Source organism: Urocitellus parryii (assembly GCF_045843805.1).
Source record: "Urocitellus parryii isolate mUroPar1 chromosome 13 unlocalized genomic scaffold, mUroPar1.hap1 SUPER_13_unloc_3, whole genome shotgun sequence".
Lineage (NCBI taxonomy): Eukaryota > Metazoa > Chordata > Mammalia > Rodentia > Sciuridae > Urocitellus > Urocitellus parryii.
The window spans coordinates 501065-523920 of NW_027551771.1; the positions used below are offsets into that span (position 1 = coordinate 501065).

Sequence of the window (22856 nt, forward strand, 5' to 3'; positions counted from 1 at the left end):
GATCTAGTTGAGTTATATGCATTAATGAATGCCAACATGAACGTCACTATGATGTAAAGCTGTAGTGCATTAATAAGAACATTTTTCTTCAAAAGCAGAGAAGTGATGCTCTGTCCTTGGGAGTGTATCACATCAGGACTTGCACTGTGCTAATGTGTCCCCCTACTTGCCATGTTAACTTTAATTGCTTTCTGCTACGGTATCTGTCATTGCTCCCATATAAAATTAATATTTTTCTCTTTGTGATTTGAAACTATTTGGACATATAATGGCCTTTACATAACCTGATCCACTTTTCCATCCCGTGGTTTTATAGTGGATTGATGGTCCTTGAATTATGATGATACTGGTGATGTTCCATCATTCCTTGATGGGGTGCTAGTCCTCTGTTAGGAAGGGCTTGTTTCTGGACCCCCTATTTAGTTTTTTTTATCCATTTCAAATTTATTGCAGCATCACTCCTGGATCCCTATTGTTGTAAACTGTTTATAATCTACTACTGTAACTGATTTCAAGGGTTACACTGTCCCAAATCAGGTCAGAGGGAGCCTTCCCAAGACTCTTTGACAAAAGCAGTTGATGGGACACAGTGCAATTTTTTGAGCATTTTTTTTTATATAGCAGGATGATCTAGGCTTATCCTCTATCTTCTCTGTCCCATCTCTGAAATCAGCCATTTTCCCAAGGCGTGGTGGTTTCTTTTCATGGAGAAGGATAGAAATGACATTCAGAAGTCAAGATATTAAGTCACATGCTTATATCTCTTTGCTACTAAGGTGCCATGACTTCAAGGCCCTCTCAGTAGTCAGCTGCAGGAACAGGTGTATGGGCACATGCACTACAGCACACACACACACACACACACAAACACATCTTTTTGTGTATTTCATATTATCTACTGTGCATATGTTAAAACCCTTGAGTTCATGCTGGTAACCTTCTTTTCTAGTCTAGTACTGAGGGTACTATAATTTGCTCTTCCTTCTTTCCATATGGGTGACCCCATTCTCAGTGGGGTCACTGAGAAATACCTGGTTTTGTAATCCTCAGTGGATTTTCATGTTTCACATTTCCCTTTCCCCATGGCCTGGGCACAGTAGGGCCCACCATTCTGGGCTGCTTAAAGGAAGCTAAAAGAACAAACTGAAACTCTTTTAAAGAAAGTAGAGATGAAGAGAAAGAAAGGGAAAGAGAGGAAGGAGGAATTGGGGTAGGGGGTGTCAGCCCTATTTTTTATTTTATTTAGAGACAGGGTCTCACTGAGTTGCTTAGCATCTCACTTTTGCTGAGGCTGGCTTTGAACTTGCAATCCTCCTGCCTCAGCCTCCCGAGCCACTAGGATTACAGATGTGTGCAGCTGAAGAAGGAATTTTTGAAGAAAGAATTATTATTATTATTATTATTATTATTATTATTATTGGTTGTTTAAAACATTACAAAGCTCTTGACATATCATATTTCATACATTTGATTCAAGTGGGTTATGAACTCCCATTTTTACACCGTATACAGATTGCAGAATCACATTGGTTACACATCCATGTTTTTACATATTATTTTGAGCACACCTCACCCTCTGAAGTTTTGTTGAGAAATTGGCATGAAGAAAATGCCCTGAGTCATCTCAGGATTACACCCACATTCGGAGAGAAGTGGAGGGCTGGTATGAGTTGCCAGAGAGCAAATAATCCAGAAGAAAATGTAAGTGCAGAATTCTTATAGACCAGTGCTCTAGGTCAGAACCTCAACAAACAGGAAACATGGCTCCAAATGTGAAGGAGCTAATACTGAAGTGTGAAAAGAACTGGACACCTGTGGCATCCTGATAAAAGTATAGGATACACATCATGTTGTGTTAGGACCGCAGAACAGGACACTTGTAATTGTTGAAGATAAAGCAGCATAGAGAGCAGTTGATCAGACACAGTGCAAGAGACCCCTCCTTCACCAACTTGAGACATGGGAAAAAAAGTGATAGAATGACAGACCCTAGACCTAAGATCACAGTTCGGAAGGGACAAGAAAGATGCATCAGATTGTGAGGAGCTGGATGCGAAGAAGAATTGAACCACATCATGTATCAATCAATCAAATGGATCAGAGCTGCCCGCTACACACCAACAAGTTAAAAAGCCATCACAAAGTAAGGAAGGGAGGGAGCATGGCACGTGTATGGAGGAATGCTTAGATAAGTGCATTGAAGAGGAGACGGACAGAGATGAAATTAACTGGAGGACACAGGGCATGCATGGAGTAAAGCTGGCACATGTCTCAAATGCAGAGAATCCAGCACATGAAACAGAAGGCATTCAAAGCATAATAAAACCATTCTTCTTAAATAAGAACAAAGTATTGAGATCAAAAAGCACTATGGTTTCAGAAAAATTAATAGAAAATGACAAAGACTGAGGCTTATTCTGGGTGACAAGTGAGATTGAAGGGGGACAGGTCAAGAACTGGGGAGCATCTGAGGTCTCACCCCCACTGCAGCTGGCCACAGTTTCACAGAGCCTGAGAGAAAACACACCTTTCTGGGTTGTAGTCAAAGGGCTTTATTATATATATCACCATGAGATGTATGAGCATCTCGGTGTGAGCATGGTGGCCTGGCTCTGAATCTCACAGAGCCATGTGATTGGTGTGAGATGAGGACAGGAGGGACAGGAGCCAGTGCCCTTCACTCTGGGGACTGGTGAGACATTGGTGGTGATGATGTACTCTCCTGGAGCAACTCCGTTTCCCACACATGCACAGAAACTGCCTGGTATTAGGGGACAGCGATGACACACACTCTGACACTCTCAGCAAGGACATGCAGGGATGCTCAGGGTCCACACTGGACGACCTCTCAGCAGAACCCTCCTCATATTAAGGGAGAGAAGTAAAAATTCATACTCCAGATGTCTGCCCAGCAGCATACGATGCTTATGAGTAAAAACACTGGAACTTTCCCCTAGGGAAAGAGGTCTCGATATTGAGTTCATGTACTAGAGCAACAGGGGATCCTCACAGGTTTGAAAGAATTCTGGGACTGTGGAGGCAATGAGCCATGAGCGGATGAGGAAAACCTTGACCATGGCATTCAACCTTGAATGAAAATCCTGCAGGGAAAAACACAATCTAATACTAGAGCCCATGATGGTGATGTGGTGTGTACAGGGTCTGAGAAAAGAAAGTGGCATTCACTGTTTTTATACTGTTAAAGGTGTCCTGAAAATATAAGGGCAATCAACCAACATTCTCATTTATTCACAAATTTGGGAAATAGTTTTCTTAAGGACTGTTCCATAAGAAAAACAATAAGTGAACAATTAACCAGTCAACCAAATAATATGTTAAAATAAAGATAATTCATTCGCTGTAAACTAATACAGGTGGAGCATCCATAATCCAAAAATCTGAAATCTAAAATGTTCCGTATCCAAAAGTTTTTGACGCCACAAGAGGGAAACTCCACACCTGGCCTTGTATGACAGGTCACAGTCAAAATGCACGGGCACCAAAAATATTGTATAAAATTACCTTTGGGCTATTTGTATAAGGTTTACATGAAACTCGAGTGTCATTTAGACTCGGGTTCCATCTGCAAGAGATCTCACTACCTCGCAGGCAAACATTCCCAAGTCTGCAAAACACCGCTTTCCAAAACACCTTGGGTCCCGAGCATGTCGGATGAGAGAGATTTCAACGGCTGTTCACTCGTGAAACGTTGATCTCTAGCACAGATGCAGTGCTGTTCCATCCCTGTGCCCATTATGCTGTGGATTAGAATGTCCCCTAAAGGCCCATGGGTGCCCAGCCTGGGTCACTATTGGGAGGTGGTAGAGTCTTTATGGGTGGGTCTGAGTGGAGGAGGTTAGATCACGTGGTGTGTGCCCGTGAAGGGGTACTGGGCCCTGGCCCCTTCCTGTCTCTTTGCTGTGCAGCTGTGGCAAGGTGAACAGCCCCCTCTGACTCTCTCTCCCACCATGATGCCCTGTGTAGCCACAGGTCCAAGCAAAGAGCCAAGTGACCATGGACCCAACCTCCAAAATTGTGACTCAGAATAAACCTTTCTCCCTTTAAGGTTTTCATCTCAGATCTTTGGTCACAGCCATAGAAAGCTGAGGAGCACGAGGCTTTCTGATATCTGCTCTGGTCCCAGCACTACCATGAATTTTCTCTCTGGCCAAAATAAGGGCACTTACTTACTTTTTTTTTTTAAATAATCAAAGTATGTTATTATAGAAAGAAAGCTTTTCTCCTGCCAGCACTTACTGTCCCCCTGGCAGAACAGAGGTCCCAGCGTATACACAGCTTCAGAGGGTGGCCGGCCCCTGTCCGTCATCACCACTTGAATGACTGGCAGGTACTCCTTCTGGGAAAAGACTGTGATGTCACTGGTCCTGGAAAACCACAAAGGGACCCTTAAGATGACTCCAGTTGACACACACACACACACAGAGTCACCTGTGATCTCTTATTTGAATCTAACATTTCAGGACTTAATGGAACACTTACAAACATTTTTGGCATTTTGAGAGCACAGAAACTGTTAAAAATTGAAATCAAAGTTTCTCTGTAATGATTGTGACTTTGCAGGCCACATAGCCTCTGCGATTGCTCAGCTCAGCCTCAGGCACTAATGATGGGCATAATTGTGGGGTGATCAAAAATTATGGACACTGAAATTTGAACTTCGTAACAAGTTTGATGTGTCATGAAACACTCTTCCTTCCAACTACTTAAAAATGTAAAACATTTCTTAGTTCATGGGCCAGACAATAACAGGTAAGTGGGCAGATGTGACTCACAGCAGTAGTTTAGCAACTCCTGATCCATTTGCCAATTCCTGAACTCACCGAACACAGAGAATAAAAGGGGCAAATCAAGAAGGGGGGTCATTTTGCAAGCACGGGATAGTATTTTCATGATAATCAAGCATATAACTGCTCTTTAAAAATTAGTCTCAGGATACTACTCAAGTGATTATCAATCACAGATATAAATAGTTACAGATTTAGATCTTCACAGAATTTTACCATTAAATATTTGAAATCCTTTTATGTTTATAGGGTATTTCTTTCCTCAATAACTTTGTAAATTGTAAAATTAAACCTACATTTCAAAATGAATTAAATAGAATACTTTTATAAGTAATACACAGGTTAATGTATGTGAAAGTTCTGTGAAATGCTGAACCCAGCTACCCAGTGGACAAACATGGATCAGACCCTGAGTGAGGCATTGAGGACACATAGGAAAAATACTGTGTGTGCCCCTGAGTACACAACCCCCTGGGCACTAGGTTCCAACCATAGTTATGGCCATCAACATCTTCCTACGTGTGAGTGACTGAGAATTACAAGCAGGTCTGGAGCAGGCGCTGGGAGGGCCTGGGGTCCTGGTCACAGCTGTGCCACTCCTATTCTCTCTGTCCAAAATAATGGCATTAATCTCTTCTTTTGCAACCTGTTTATGTTTATTTTGTGTCACTCAACTGTGTACGTAATCTGGTTCCGCATCCTGCTCTAGAATCTCTATAGAATCTAATAAAATACCCTTGTCCTTAAGTCACTCGTTTCTAAAACCTTCCTTGGTGTGGATTTATGGCCAAAGATCAGAATAATTAATATCAAATCATGTAAGTCCTTTCATAGTGGCAAAAATAAAGTTTTCGTAAATTTTTATTAAAGACTTTAGGTATCAAAGCTTGAAATTGGAAAAGATAGAAATAAAAGAAAATGGCTATATTAAGATTTTCATCATGTAAATAAATGAAGTAATCTGTAATGCGTAAAAGATATATCAATTAATGTAAGTCAGGTACTCTGCAATATGTGAAATATTTAGTGATACAGAAAGATTATTTCTCATATCCAGACTAATATCCCATAACCTTACCTAGTTATTGATGTTTGTGCAAAGAACAGAGCATGAGTTATGAAGTGTCACCATCATTTAGCTCTGGAGTGGACTGATGGTTGACAAGCAGAAATGTTCTCCTAGGAAACATGGTAGGTCAGCTTAGGAGATTGTGTATGGACACAGCAGGCATCAAAAACAGCATTTCCATGCTGGTAATCGCCATCTCATCAAGGTAGTCTAGTAGGGGAGCTGTACTTCTATGAGCTATTTATGAAGGATGCTGGAATTTTAAAAACTCATTTTGCATAGAAGCTCCAAGCTTCTTGATGTTTAACGCTGCATGCAAAATACTGAGCTTGTGTAAGGTGACAGCTTGTGTAGGGCACCTCAGTTGCATTGGAGGAGATACTAAGTCTCCCCCTCCCCCATTATTTTGGAGAGCTCCCAGTCAATCATAAAAAATGGCTAATATTTTTCACCAATTTTTTGTTGGTATAGGCAGATCTCAACCTTTGCAGATTTATATAGATGATTGAAGATTTGCCATGGTTACCAGACTTCCTTAAAATGTCTTCAGCAACTGGGACTTGTTTTTTCATTTCTTTTTTCCCTATTATTTTCTGAAATATATACTACAGGTAAAATAGTCCTAATTTGAAAACCTAAAATGGGAAAACCTCTAAAATATAAAACATTTTGAGTCCCAACATGATTCCATGGGTGGAAAACTCCACTCAAGACCTCTTGTGATGGTCAAAGTCAAAATAAAGATGCATTAAAAATATTGTATAAAGGTCCCTTTAGGCTGTGTGTATACAGGGTTCAGACTTGAGTTTCATCCCTGAGATATCTCATTAAGTATTTGCAAATATTCCAGATTCCCCAAATCCAAAATCTGACACACTTCTGATCCCAGGCATTTCAGATAAGGAATACTGAGCCTCTAGGTAGTGTAAACATGGGAAGAGTATATTTCTAGATATGATAACCCCTTCCAGTACTATTAAAAGTTCAGTAAGAGAACTTTCAAAGACTTTTTGCTTGAAAGTTCCCATTGTTCTAGAAATTATGCTTTCCTAAGAAATGTCATGACTTCTAAGAACCATGGACCCAACCTCCAAAATTGTGACTCAGAATAAACCTTTCTTCCTTTAAGGTTTTCATCTCAGATCTTTGGTCACAGCCATAGAAAGCTGAGGAGCACCAGGCTTTCTGATATCTGCTCTGATCCCAGCACTACCATGAATTTGTTTACCAAGAGATTTGATTTGATGCAAAGTAGAGCTATACATTTGGGGGGTTGTTGAAAAAGCCAAAAAGGAAAAATGTTGAGTCCACCTCAACATTTAATAACTAGGTTAGTAATAAAATACATATCATGGTCCACAACTAATCTTAAAATCTTTCCAGTTTTTCAACTTCTGTTTCATTGACCTCTTGCCTCTCTGCTGGCCAATTCAGCCTGCATTAATTAATTACTATTGGAATACAATTTGTCTTGATATGTGCTAGGACCCATCTCATCATCTTGATCTTCATCTTAAAAATCATCTTGCTTATTCTTTGAGTTTCCATATGGATTTGAAAATCCACTTGTTGCAATCCACACCAATCAGTAAAACACTTGGCATTTGTTAGAAATCCCACTACATTTATAGAATAATTTGGAAAAATGACATCTTTAAAAGAGGGCTTCTCAATAGCAGTGTTATTGAAGGACTGCATAGTTTTGCTCCATGAGGGTTGTATAGTGCATTGTAGAATGTTTAGCACTTTTTTTTTTTGCACTAGGGATTGAAACCAGGGGTTCTTTATCACTAAGCCACATTCCCAGCCCTTTTTATATTTTATTTAGAGACAAGGTCCCATTGAATTGCTTAGTGCCTTGCTAAGTTGCTGAGGCTGGCTTTGAACTCGTGATCCCCCTGCTTCAGCCTCCCAAGGCCTTTAGCACTTACTAAAGACACAGAAACATTCCTTCCTTTGTGACCACAAAACTATCTTCAGAAAAAACAAGCATTCCCCAGGGTATCAAAAGCATACTTGATTGAGGACTACTGCTTTAAGCTACTACTGACTCATAGAATCTATGACAGTAGTAAATCAATCTATTTATTTGTCTTCTAAATCTCAATAATTTTAATATAAAAGTATTAGACTTATTCTAAAGAAATTTACATTGTAACAGAACAAATAGTTTTTATTAAGTCTTTCAGTGTTAATTAATTTATGCTTTTATAGATATTCAAGTAATTTCTCAATACTGATTGATCACAAATTCAGTGTATCAACTGAACTCTTCATTCATCCTGGTGGTATTTCATTATATTACCTTCAATTTTCTGTGTAGGCAGTCATGTCATTGATAGGTAATGATGGCAGCTTTGTTTCCTTTTTTTAAAAGCTTTTCATCAGTTGTTTGTTGTGTGTATATGTGTATGTGTGTGTGTGTGTTTGTAACTGGCATGTGATGAGCTTTTGTGTATTCTACAATGAATGGTTGCAATGTCAATTTTCTTAACTTTAGTTTTGAAATACTCTTGCCTGTTTCACTTACTGATTCTCCCAAGTCATGTTAAAATCTTCCAGTATTTTGATTAATTTTTCTATTTCTCTTTGCTTCCTTGCTAATTCTTTCTTGATACACTTTTTTTTCTAGATATACTTCTTATGGTGCATATGAAACTTGTTGGAGCATCTCATGAACGAATCAGCATCATATAGGGTCCAACTTTATCCCCAACGGTGTGGTTGTCTTTGCCTGACCTAATACAGCTACACCTGCTTCCTTTTGATTTGTATTTACCTGGTAAAAATGTCTCACCCCTTTACCTTCCACTTTACTGGGTGCTTATGTTCTCTTCTGTGAACAAGCTATGGTTTCTTTAAAAAATATAATATGATAATGCCTAACGTCTGACTTCAAAATGGACAGAGTGGCCTCACATTCACTGGGGTTAGTTGCACACCTGGATATGTTTAAACTATCTTATGTTTTGCTTTCTCTCTACCCTGAATAATAATTAAACAAAAGTCCTAAGACAAAAATATAAAATAATAATAATAAATATAAAACAATATTATATACAGCTGCAGGGATCATCCTAACTAGCAAAATAACTTATGGATTTTTGGAGAAGTTGAATTCTATGATGTATGTATATTTCAGAGAATGTATAAAAGACTCTTGAACAATATTTACTATAAATTTATACCTATAGATTGACTTGGAGCATAACTTAACATTTTACATTATTAGAGTGCCTTTTACATATGTGTATTTTATGTTAAATGTTTGGTATATTGGAATTACTGTAGAAATTTAATGAAAAAGTCTTGCTTTAATTGGTGTCTACATAATTATCTTTTTTTTCATATACTGCTTCAAATGAGCTCCTGACTACATCAAACTGGAGCTAAATGGGTGGGGGATATAGTTGATTCCTTTTATGCAAAACCTCTTGGAGTTCCATTGTGTAAATGGAGTTCCCATGTTAATGTTTACTCACAAATTCCTAAGAAATATATAGTATTATCTCCTAAATATATTTAAGACAAAGCTTTGGAGGAATTCACCTTCTGAATTATTGCCATGAGTGCCAGATTGTTCAATTAAACTGAACTTCAGAGACAGACACTTGACTTGAGTGGGAGACTTACCAATTGCTTCCAATTGAAGAAGAATAAAAAGCACATTATCTGGTATTCACAGTGAAATAGTGAATCTTTGGTCAGACAATTTAATCTTTCGATTAACTGAAGGTGTTTCATCCAAACTTATACTTTTAAATTACTTGAGCATCATGTAATTACTTATTTGTTCCAATATGCCTGCTGTGTAATTAACTACGCATGACTGAGGAATAAAAACTACATTTCTGTGCAGGGACAGCATGTGGAAATCACCATTCATCCTGGTCACCATCACAGCTGCAGTGATACTGAGCGTCCAGGCAGCTCCCCTCTCATCCACAAATGCACTTTTGTGCATCTGGCAGAGAACCTCCCCAGTAAGTGTGGGTTCCATTGGTTCTTCTAGCCCACCAGCTCAGTGGTGTTCCATCTGAAAGACAAGTATGAGAAAGGTGACATCTATTTTGCCCCTCCCCCCATCCAAAATAGTTCCCTTTATTCCCAGGTCTAAAATGTGTGTGTGTGTGTGTGTGTGTGTGTGTGTGTATGTGTGTGTGTGTGTGTAAGAGAAGAAAGATACACTTCACTTCAGAAGCTATATTTTACCCCTGCCAATAAAAATGTGGTTTTTCCAAATATATGGGCCAAGTTTCTCCCCTCAGTGTTTCAATTTCTAGGCTTAAATAATCCCCATCATCTATTTTTATTTTATTAGGAAATGAGTCCTTAACTTACTTGTACATGGATATCACATATTTTCCATAAAAATAACATTCAAAAAACATTTGCCATCAAAACAACAGTAAGAGTAATTTATATACCCAGGATGAATTTGTTTGAGATGACAAATGCCCCCGGAGCAAGTTCAATGTCAGAAACAATGACCTATCACCCCATATTTTTTTAAAAGAAAAGTTGCTATACATTAGGCCTTTGGAAAGGTATGGCACCCTCTGTAAGGACTTAACACATATTTTTGAGATATGTGTTTTTCTTGTATTACAAAGACTGACTGTTTATCTGGAGGCTAAATAAATGCATGGATAGGTCTTCTTCAAGTCTCAAGTGAACATGATGCTGAGAAACCAAGTCTGCCTGGTGCAGATGTTCAGCGCCAACTCCCCAACCCTGGCTGTGGTCAGATGACAGAGCTGGGCACTGTCTCAGCTCTACAGAACCACATGTTAAGACCAGGCATGTTTTGGGGGTGGGGACCAGGATGCACATCGCAGTGAGCCTGAGATGATTACAGAAGCAGGTGTGCAGGTTAGCCCTCTTAGAGGAAGATGCAGGAGAAGATAAATTGCAGTCATCCCAAAATTAGAGGATGAAGAAAATGGAATTGGATTGCTTCAATCAATTTCCCAAATGTGCTTGGTAATTTGGTGCTGTTTTTCAAATTTGTAAGTTGTTATTGTTGGGCCTTGAGTTGAGATCTGGAACTTATCCCAGGTTCTGCCTTTAATGCTTAATAAAACTCAATTATGATTCATTTATAGGTAAGATCTCTGCATTCATCATTCTCACTTTCACTCTCCCACCCCCCTCAAAAGAAATTTAAAAAAATAAAAGCAATCCTGAGAAATTGATGGAGGAGTAAATATCTAGAACCTGTTAAAAATACATTGAAAGCTTGTTACTAGGAAATAAGAGATACTCAGAAAATTTAATATTCTTTTCTCAAAATGCTACTTTGAGAAATGCTACATTAATTCCTTCACCACTACACTTGCCTAGATTGAAGTGTATATCCTAGAGCACAAGGATGAATTTACCTGGAAATACCCCTGTAGAGTGGTAAAAAATAATTTTTTGAGAGACAGCAAATATCTTTGGTTCTGCTCAAGTGTCTTAAAGTGTTCTAGAGAACAATCAAAAGACTTCAGGGGAATTTCCAGATGATGTAGACTTATCTTTTCCTGCTTCTTCCGACTAAGCACAATGATAAACCTTGGAGATAACACACAAGAAGAACCACAGGAGATTCTGAAAGGAGGAAAGAGGAAGGCTAACTGGTTAGGACCCAGAACTGGAGGGAAATTATCATAGTTTATATAGAATTTCATTACAATTCCCCATTCATGTTAAAACAAAAAGTTTCTCAGAAGGAGGATAGATGATATGGATTAGAAAATTAGCTCTAAATAAAGAAAGAAGGAGCATTAAAGAAAGAATAAATGAAGATAAAATATAACATTTTGACAATCAAATGTGGTTCATCCCAGGAATGCAATGTTCAACATATGGAAATCAATAAATGTGATTAATCACGTCAATAGACTAAGAACCATATGATCATCTCAATAGATGCAAAAAAAAAAAAGCATTCGACAAAATACAGCACCTCTTCATGTTCAAAACATTAGAAAAACTAAGGATAATAGAAACATGTCTCAACACTGTAAAAGCTATCTATGCTAAGCCCCAGGTCAACATCATTCTAAATGGAGAAAAATTGAAGGCATTCCCTCTAAAACTGGAACAAGTCAGGGATGCCCTCTTTTAACACTTATAGTTAACATAGTTCTTGAAACACTGGCCAGAGCAATTAGACAAAAGAAATTAAAGGGATACAGATAGGTAAGGAAGAACTTGAATTAGCACTATTTGCTGATGATATGATTCTATACCTAGAAGACTCAAAAAATTCCACCAGAAAACTTCTACAACTAGTAAATGAATTCAGCAAAAGTAGCAGGATACAAAATCAATACCCATAAATCAAAGGCATTTCTGTATATCAGTGACAAATCCTCTGAAATGGAAACAAGGGAAACTACTCCTTTAACGATAGCATCAAATAAATAAATAAAATACTTGGGAATCAACTTAATGAAAGAGGCAAAAGACTTCTACAACAAAAACTATGTAACATTAAGGGAAGAAATTAAAGAAGACCTTAGAAGATGGAAAGATCTCCCTTGTTCTTGGACAGGCAAAATTAATATTGTCAAAATGACCATATTACTGAAAGTACTATACAGACTTAATGCAATTCCAATCAAAATCCCAATGACATTCCTCATAGAAATAGAAAAAGCAGTCATGAAATTCATCTGAAAAATAAGAGACCCAGAATAGCTAAAGCAATCCTTAGCAAGAAGAGTGAAGTAGGTGATATCACTATACCAGACCTTAAACTATGCTACAGAGCAATAGTAAAAAAAAAAAAAAAAAAAAAAAAAAAAAAAAAAAAGCAGCATGGTATTGACACCAAAAATAGACTTGTAGACCAATAATACAGAATAGAGGACACAGAGACTAACCCACATAATTACAGTTATCTTATATTTAGACAAAGGTGCCAATAACATACATTGGAGAAAAGATAGCATCTTCACAAATGGTGGTGTGAAAACTGGAAACCATATGCAACAAAATGAAACTAATCCCCTCTCACTCACCATGCACAAAACTCAACTCAAAGTAGATCAAGAACCTAGAAATTAAACCAGAGACACTATGTCTATTAGAAGAAAAGTAGGCCCAAATCTCCATCATGTCATATTAAGCCCTGACTTCCTTAATAAGACTCCTATAGCACAAGAATTAATATCAAGAATCAATAAATGGGATGGATTCAAACTAAGAAACTTCTTCTTAGTAAAAGAAGCAATCGGTGAGTTGAAGGAAAGATAGAAATTTCTAACATTGGAAATGAAAAAGAAGCCATTGCTAATGATCTGATGGACATCCAAATAATATTAGAGGACTATTTTGGACAACTCAATGCACACACATTTGATTATTGATATGAAATGGAGCAACCGCTTGAAAGACACAATCTACCAAGCCTCACTAGAGGAGGAATAATCTAGACATCTCTATGTTATGGGTGGGATCACATCCCCAAAACAAGTTACACTGAAGTCTTAACCTTCCATACCTCAAAATTTAACTTGAATATGTGATCTTTGTAGAGGTAATTGAATTAAGATGAAATCATTAAGGTAGGCTCCAATATAATGTGACTTGTCTTATTTTTTAAAGAAAGGTAAATATGGACACTGAGCTAGACACACACAGAGGTAAGATGATATGAAAATACACACAGAGAATATCATGTAAATTTGGGAGGTTGGAGTGATTAATCTACAAGCCAAGGAATGTCAAAGATTGTCCACAAACCAACAGATGCCACAGGTTTCTGTTAACACTTTGATTTTGTAATTCTAGCCTTTAGAAATATGAGACGATGATTTTTTCTTATTTTAAACAACCCATGTCTAGGACTTGGTTATAGCATCTATGAGAAAAGAAGATAGATTTTATTATTTTTTTCCTACTGAAACTTTTTATTGTTTATTTTTGTTGTTGAGGCTTAAGGAAACTAACTTTGCCCATAATTCATTCAGCCTGGACTTAGTGACACCAACTTATATTTGAGCCAATTAGGAATAAGACCAAACTACATTCTTAGGTCTATTTAGTTAATACATGGCACTTCACCAATGACTTTTCTCATATAACCTTTAACAAGAACTCATAAGTAGCATTGATTATCCCCCAAGAGATGAGAGATCAATGGTAATTCAAATGCAAATGGGCACCTCTGAAAAGATTTGTCAATTTAAGTAAAATTAATCAAGAATCAACAATTTTTCCAAAACAGAAGGTTCAGACCCAGATAATTTCATCAGAAAATTCTACCTAACATGATACCAATTCTCCCCAATGTGTTCAGGAAACAGAAGGACAATGAATACTTCCTAATTTATTCTAAAAGGCCCACATTGCCCTAATACCCAAACTAGGAAACATTTTACAGAACAAAAAAGAAAGAAAAGAGAGAAACTGCAGAAAAATCTCTCCTAAATATAGGCATTGAAATCTTTAAAAGTATTAATCAGCTGGATCCAACAGTATGCAAAAATAATTATGCCTCATAATCAAGTGGGATTTATTTCCACATAAGCCTTGAACATCATGGAATTAATTAACATTATTCCTCACATCAACAGGCTAAAGAAGAAAAAACATATGGTCCTATGAATAGATGAAGAAAAAGTGCTCAATACAATCCAATAGCCATTCGTGATAAATAAAAACTGTCAGAAAACTTGGAATACAAGAGAATGCCATCCACTTGGTGAAGAGCATCTAAAAGAAACCTACAGTTAGCATCAGACCTAAAAGTGAGGGACAAGATAATTCCCAATGAAGACTGGGAATGAGAAAAGGGTATCACTGCTCACCACTGCTTTTCCACATTGTACTGGAAGTTCTGGGTAATATAGTAAGCAAAAAAGGAAATAAAGTATATAGATTATAAGGGAAAATTAAAACTCTTTTTTTTTCACAAATAGCATCACTGTCTATACAGAAAATCCCTAAAAAAACTCAACAGCAGAAATATCTAAACTAGAAAGTGTTTAGCTCAAGACTGCAGGACAGCAGTTGATTGCTTTCTTATATAAAACAGTATACCACTGGAAGATGAAATTAGAAGCACAACATATTTTACACTAGATCTAAAAGTTAAATATTTAGGTATAAATTAACAAAATTGGCACATAATCTATATGGGGAAAAAAGTATAAAATTCTGAAGAAGGAGATCAGAGAGGATCTAAGTAAATGGAGAGATATATCATGTCCATGGATAGGAAGAACTGAGAGTGTGAAAGTGTTAAGATCTTCCCAAACTGATCTATAGATTTAGTGCAAGCCTCATTAAAATCGCAGCAAGTTCCTTTGTGGATATTGACAACTGATTCTGAAGTTTACCTAAAAAGGCAAAGACTGACAATACCCAACACACTACTGAAGATGAATAAAGTCAGAGGACTGGTAGCACCTGGCTTCAAGACCCACTACAAAACCACAATACTCAAGACAGCATGGCATTGGGAAAAGAGTAGATAAACCCATCAATGGGACAGAATAGAGGACCTACATATACATCCACACACAGATAATCAACAGAACTTTGAAAAAGACCAAAGACAACTCAATGGGGAAAGTACAGTTTTTGCAAAAGTGGTATTAGAACAACTAACAATCCACATGCAAAACAAGGTGAATCGAGGCACTGTCCACCTTTCATATCAAAATTAAAATGCCATACAACAAAACTTCTGGAAGGTAAAAGGAAAAAATCAAGTTGATCTTGGGTGTGTCAATGAGTTTTTAGATGCAACAGCAAAAGTCCCATCAATGAAAATAATTTTATAAAGTGGATTTTTTAAAAACTAAAAAGCTTCTAAAATGAAAAACACTAATCTAATAAAAGACTTGTATCTAAAACATGCAAATAATTTGTAGAACTCAATAGTTCCATAAGTAACCCAATTAGAATGAGGCAAAAGATCTGAACAGATACCAGAAAAAAATAAGATCTATTGATGAAACGCAGAATATGAAGATACCTTCAAAATCACATGTTATTAGGAAACGGCAAACACAAACAATAATGGGATACTACTGCACACTTGTTAGAATGGTTAAAGTTCAAACACTGACCTTTTCAAATGCTGGCCATGATGTAAAGCAACAGAACCTCTCATTTATTGCTGATTGGAATATAAAATGGCCCAGACATTTTGGAAGACAATTTGGTGCTTAATAGGCTTACCAGCGTTACCATAAGATCCAGCAATTATTCCCCAAGGCATTTAAGCAAATTAGTTGAAAATATATGTGGTTGGAATAATTCTCACCTACTACATAGAAATCAAGACATTGTGATATTGATGCAGGGTAGACATATAGATTTTGAAGACAAAGAATCAAGAAATAGACCCACCACACAAACATGCCCAAGTGGTATCTGGCAATGTTGAAATGGTAATTCAAAAGAGGAAGGACAGTCTTTCAATAAATGGCATTAGGGAAACTGGGCCAAACTCTCACACACATAAAAATCATCCCAAAGTGGAACATAAAATATAAAATATTTTCTATAAAATATAAACCACTAGAAAAATATATTTTTTTAAATCTTTAGGATATAGAATTAGAGAAAGAATTCTTGGACTTAACAGCAAATGTACAACCCACAAAAGGGGAAAAAATGGTAAATCTGACCTCATCAAAAGTAAAACTTTTGCTAAAGCATAAGGAGGATGTGGAAGAAATCAAAGTCTTATAAAGTGGAATTTTGGGGAATGTAAACTAGTATGGCTACCCTAGAAACCACTTGGGCACCTTTTTTTTCCTTTATAAAATTAACCATGTAATTACCCAACAATTGTGATCTTGGCCATTTTGATCCCAGGAAAATGACACTGATGATCACACATTCATAATGGGTACAACGTTCTAATGAATCTCAAGGAGGATTATGCTGAGTGAAAAAGTCCATCCCCAAAGTTTCTACTTTCTGATTCCATTTATATAACATTCTTCAAATGGAAAATAAATGGAGAACGGATTAGTGGTTGCCAGGGGTTACCACTGATGAGTAGGAGGTGGAAGCAGGTGTGGATACTGAGCCAGAGGAGGCTCATGCCGATGGAAATCTTGTGTATCTTGACTGACAAGGTTGTGATACTGCACTGAAGTTTTGCAAGACATTACCACTGGGAGAACTGGGTAAAGGAACTCAGGTTCACTTGATGATTTCTCACAAGTGTGTATGAATGTGCAGTTGGCTCAAATTTTTAAAAATTCATTTAAAAAACCAATAAAATCCTAAGGGAAAACTATAGGCTCTTTTTCAAAAGAAAACCAGAAAACTTTCAATGACTGGAGTAGAATACTTCATTTTCTCAATTATTTTAGCCCCTAACACAGTAGTTTCCAAAAGATCACCTGAAGATTTTTTTCAAAATTCCAAGCCCAGACTGTTCCTCAGATCAGTTAAATTGTAATTTACAGGTATAAGACATTTGCAAAGTCCAATGTTACTTCATTTACAGTGTTGCAAGGCGTCAGATTAAAGTTCTTTCTGACTTGCTTGTACACATTATAAGGCAAAGCAGATCAGAGCTCACATCCTAAGGAAAGTTCAACCCATGTTACCCTTCTATGTCATCTCTTCCCAAATCAGGAGCTTCTGAAAGGTTTAGGTTCATTCTACATGTTTGTCTGGGTTAAGTTTATATTTAAAATTCTCCAGTGGCCCCTTTGCCACAATAGCTCTAAGACAGAGAAAAATGACACTACATTTTTCCTAATGTGGTTTAAGAAATGCATCTTATTTCACTTTTAATTATTCATTCTCCAAATTCATCTTGCATCTAGAAATAAAACCAAATGGACAACGGCTGGTGAGTGCATAAATTAAATCCCAACCCCATTGGGAGGGTTTGTGCACACCTGTGTAGTGCACAGGGTACAGGCTGGTCCATGCACACTGTGCTTGCTCACTGACACATCCGGAAATATTGTTTACTGGTTCCATTAGAGGTCACTCTCATGTGACTTATTCCCTTTCTTCCTCATGCCTGGCTTTCCCTGGTAACTATCTAGTATATTTTGTTCCATAGTCCTGGTCTGGCTTACTATAATCACCTTTCTCACTGATTAAACTTCAACCATGATGAATTAACAAATACTTGAACCTAGTAATGACAACTATAAATATAAAAACCTGGAGAGCTGGGAATGAGAATAAAACTACAGAGCTGGGAGTGAGGATTACTTATTTCCTGAACTTTATGTAGTTTATCTCATTTATGTAGGACTCCATGAGATCAGTTCGGTGTCTCTGATGAAGAAACAGATGCAAAAGATTAAGCAATTGGGCTGGGGGTGTGGCTCAAGCAGTAACATGCTCTCCTGGCATGCGAGCGGCCCGGGTTCAATCCTCAGCACCACATACAAACAAAGATGCTGTGTCCCCCGAAAACTAAAAAATAAATATTAAAAATTCTCTCTCTCTCTTCAAAAAAAGATTAAGCAATTGCTTGAATTTCTGCAGATGCTACAGAATAGACTTGGACTTCAATCTTAGATGTGAGATGAAACAAGTCCTTTGCTCTTTTTAGTCACTGGAACCAGCATATGATAGGCATTCAAAGGAGACTAGATCACTCTGAGAAGGGACCCAAGTGAGGATTGCATAGATCTATACAACAGGTAAGATTCAAGGGTGAAAGGCAGGAGGGGGCCATTCCAAGCAGAGAAAGTAGCAGAAAATTTCTGGCACAGAGAAGAACTGTGGTCTGGAATGTTCCACGGGGGCCAACTGACCAGGAGCCATGGGGATTAGGGGAGGCAGTACAGGTATGGGACAGTGATTCTGAAGGACACATCTGCAACTGAGAGTCACACACCAATACCTTTAAGTGCATTTGAATAGAAGATTGTAGATTAAAATTTTAAGAGTGGCTTTACTATGCTGCTAACTTACACTAGTTTAGATTGCTAAATTTCTAAAAAAAAAAAAAGAAAGAAAGAAATAAAGACAAATCTCAGTATTTACTAATGAAAATAAAGTACTTGCTAAAAAAAAAAAAAAAAAAAAAAAAAAAAAAAAAAAAAAAAAAAAAAAAAACCTTTATTGGGGAGCATCAAAGGGTTCAGTAAGAGAGTCCCTAGAAGGAGGGAGAAACATCTACTTAAGAGCAGAAGGTTATGATGCAAGCAGCGCTTCCTCGAGATAATCTGCATTTTTGAGGATGAAGACAGTCTATTAGATAACCTGGGGGAAATGGATGAGAGACCAGCCGGAAAACTCTTGTAATAACTTGAGTAATTATTCCGAATCCGACATACGGGAGTGGTGGGGCTGGGAGTGACAGGTGGACCTACTGAGACAATCTGAAGGGAGGGATCCAGCGTGACAGGCAGATTGAGGGGTAGATTTTGAAGAGTGGGGAGGCAGATTGGTTCTCCAGAAAGAACTGTTAACCCTCACCCACCCTAAAACCCCACTCTCCTCTAATTATCAAAACTGGCATCTGTTATTAGCAAAGTTTCTTTGATTTAAAAAAAAAAAAAAAAAAAAAACATGTCACTAGTCCTGCACGCTGAGCATCCATCTCTTGAGAGGGCGCCCTGCAGCGCGGTCCCAGGCAGGGGCCCTCCTTACCTCGTGGGTTTGCGAGCCGCCCAGAGCCACAGCGCAGAGCCAGCTGCTGCTCACAGAGCTCTGCCAGGGCCACCGCTGCCCGCAGCTGCCCCGCGCTGGCCACATAGGCGAAGGTCACCGAGCGTGCGTGCCTATGGGGGCCGCCTCCGATGGTCACCTGCTCTGGGCCACCTTGCCGCACCACCGTCCACGCGGCGTCTGCAGAGCAGAAAGGGGCAAAGAGGAGGCGTGACGCGGGGCAGGAGTCAGAGGCTGCAAAACACCTTTTATTTCAGTTAATTCCTTCCCGCGTTGTTATTGGTGCACTGTAGCTGAACATGGTGGGGTTTGTCCTTACCCATTTGTGCCTGCACCAATATACCCAGATAATTAGGCCAATGCCACTCTTCAGCACTTCCCCTTGATCCCCTCCTCCCCTCCCTGGGTCCCTTTCCTCTGCTTTTCATGAGATCCCCACCTCCACCTTTCTTTTCCTCTCTAGCTCTCACATATGAGAGAAAGTCTACAATCCTTGACCTTCTGAGTTTGGCTAATTTCACTTAACATAATCGTCTCTAGTTCCATCCGTTTTCCTGCAAATGACATAATTTCATTCTTTTTTATGGTCGAATAAAACTCCATTGTGTATATATACCTCATTTTCTGTCGCCATTCATCAGTTGACTGACACCCAGGCTGGTTCCACAGTTTAGCTACTGAGAACTGTGCAGCTATCAACATGGGTGGGCATGTGTCACTGCAGGATATTGACTTTAATTCTTCACGATGAATACCCACACGCGGTCTAGCTGGGCATATGGTGATTCTATGCCTAGTCTTTGAGGAAACTCCATACGGATTTCCATAGTGGTTGTACTAATTTACAGTCCCACCAACGGTGTACAAGTGTTCCTTCTCCTCCCCATCCTCTCCAGCATTTATTATTGCTTGTGTTCTTGTAGGCTGCCATTCTCACTGCTGTGAGATGAAATCTCAGTGTGATTTTGGAGGAAAAATGCAAATAAAAAACTACACTGAGATTTCATCTTAATTAAGTTTTTAATCAAAATTTGAATCACTGCAAGTTTGCAGTGAACTTTTTGCCTTGGATTTGTTTAGCAATGCATTAGCCAGAATTCAGCCTCAAAGAGAAGAATATATTGGGAGAACTGATGATTAAATTTCTGTGACTTGTTTAATAATATAATGTAAAAATCACTTTTTACATCAACACAAAAATGAGGCTAAACTGGGCATGTCCATGTATCTTTTTTGCTCTGTATTTTCCTCATCTGTGTGTTTATTTTCCTTATTATCAAATAAATTTATAAAAGATGCATTTGGGGATGATGGGACCTACAGATTGATGGAATTCCACAGGAAGCAACTTTGTTCAAAGCCTATCAACTTATCAGTAAGCAAGCCCTGAAGAATGACATGCCTTGGGCATCCCATAGAGGGTCCAGGCAGTAATCCTGGCCATCTGTCCATCTGATGATAATTTCTGATGTATTTCTGTTGTGTTGATCAGTTGAATTTGTTTTCTTTTACTTTTGTCTGTTTTTTTTTTTTTTTTTTTTTGTGTGTGTGTGGTACTGGGGGGTTGAACCCAGAAGCACTGTACTACTGAACTAAACCTCCAGCCCTATTATGTATTTTTACTTTGAGAAAGGGCTTTGCTAAGTTGTGCAGGCTGGCCTCCAACTTGCAATCCTCCTGCCTCAGCCTCCCAAGTCTCTGGGATTACAGGCTATGTGCCACCACACCCAACCATTAGATTGTTTTGATAAAATAACAACAACAACAACAAAAAAAAAACCACAAAAGAGCAAACTTCCAAGGGAAGAACTTTAGGTTCTTAATGAAAGTTCCCAAGGGAACTCATGCTTGATGGTGTAAAGTATCACCTAGCTGAATGGATAGCTATGGGTCAGTGGACAAGGAGCTGCTTTGAAGTCACTCCAGTTCAACTACATCAATGCTGCCTGGTCCTTTAGCTTCTAAAAAAAGACATATTTAGTTTAAGGGACACTTTACATAGGAGTTTTCCAAACTGTAGGGATGGGGAAAATTCATATGGATATACATTTTTAAGAATTCAAAATCAAAGCAATGTAGTACGTGTGTTTTTTGTTGTTTGTTTTTTGGCTTTTTTTTTAGTCCAGGAATTGACCAAAGGGATGCTTAACCACTGAGCCATATCCCAACCCTTTTTATGTTTTATTTTAAGACAAGGTCTCTCTTGAGTCGCTTAGGGCCTCTGTAAGTCGCTAAGGCTGGCTTTGAACTTGCGATCCTCTTGCCTCAGCCTCCCCAGTCACTAGGTTTACAGGTGTGTGCCACCATGCCCAGCTATATTAGGTTTTCTATTGAGAAATCACCCTCCCATCCTGTCACATCTCAGGATTTTTAATGACTTGGTTTCCAAATGTGTGTAAGAGAAGTTTAACTGTCTTACTGCTGCTCACCATATCAAAATAACAAACCATATTCCCACCATATCAAAATAACCAACAGAGAGACAAGGAAGCCCGCAGTGTGGCTCGAACAACCCTTTGGCCATGGTTCCTATGGAGAGCACAGTGTCCACGAAGGGACGGAAAGGACAGACAGAACCTGTGAACTGAAGGAGGGAACACAGGCTTGAATTCAAAGACCGTGGCCTGCTGTCCTCACAGAGGGGCTGCCCAGGCCTCCTGCAGCAATCTCAGTTCCAAGGCTCTTTCTCAGCATGAATTTCTTTTCATTTTAGAATCTTTAAACTCCTGGCCATCCTGTGTGCATGACTCCTACTCTCCATTCACCTTCAGGTTTCTCCTGTCGACTGGATCAAATCCACAGACACCTGACACTCAGGGGGGCCTTGAAGATAATCAGTCACGTGCTATCTTGGGTCCTGAGTCGTGGTTTGATGGTCCTGGGTAACTCACTTTAATAAATTTGCAGTCATGCATGATCACAGTGTAATAATGGAAAAACAGGTTTGAGATCTATCTGGAAAACGGCTGTCCCAGAGAGCATCAGGAGACTTACTCACCTGTAAACCTCTTCTTCCTTGTGGGATTTCTGTTGAGAAGTCGGATATGATTCTTATCTTTACTCCTGTGGATGTGAGGTGGGTTTTTGTTGTTGTTATTGTTTTGTTTTGTTTTTTTCTGACTTCTGTCAAGGTTTTTCTTTACCTTTGATGGCTCACAGTTTGAATGTCCATGCCTAGGCATGGTTTTACGTTGGCAGTGGTGGTAGCATGTCCTGTTTTGGTGTTCTTTAAACTTCCTGGATCTGTGATAGATGTTTTGACAAGAATTCATGAAAAATCCTAGTTATTATTGCTTCAAAATTGGCTTCTGTTCCTTTCTTTATTTCTTCTCCTGATATTCCGTTTACATGGAAGTTACACCTTTTATAATTATATCACAATT

The 22856-nt window shown here is 38.4% G+C and overlaps 1 pseudogene; it reads right to left on the minus strand.

Annotated features, from left to right (window-relative positions):
• Positions 1-22856, minus strand: part of LOC144251427 (contactin-associated protein-like 3) — a 191908-nt pseudogene that overhangs the window by 70044 nt on the left and 99008 nt on the right.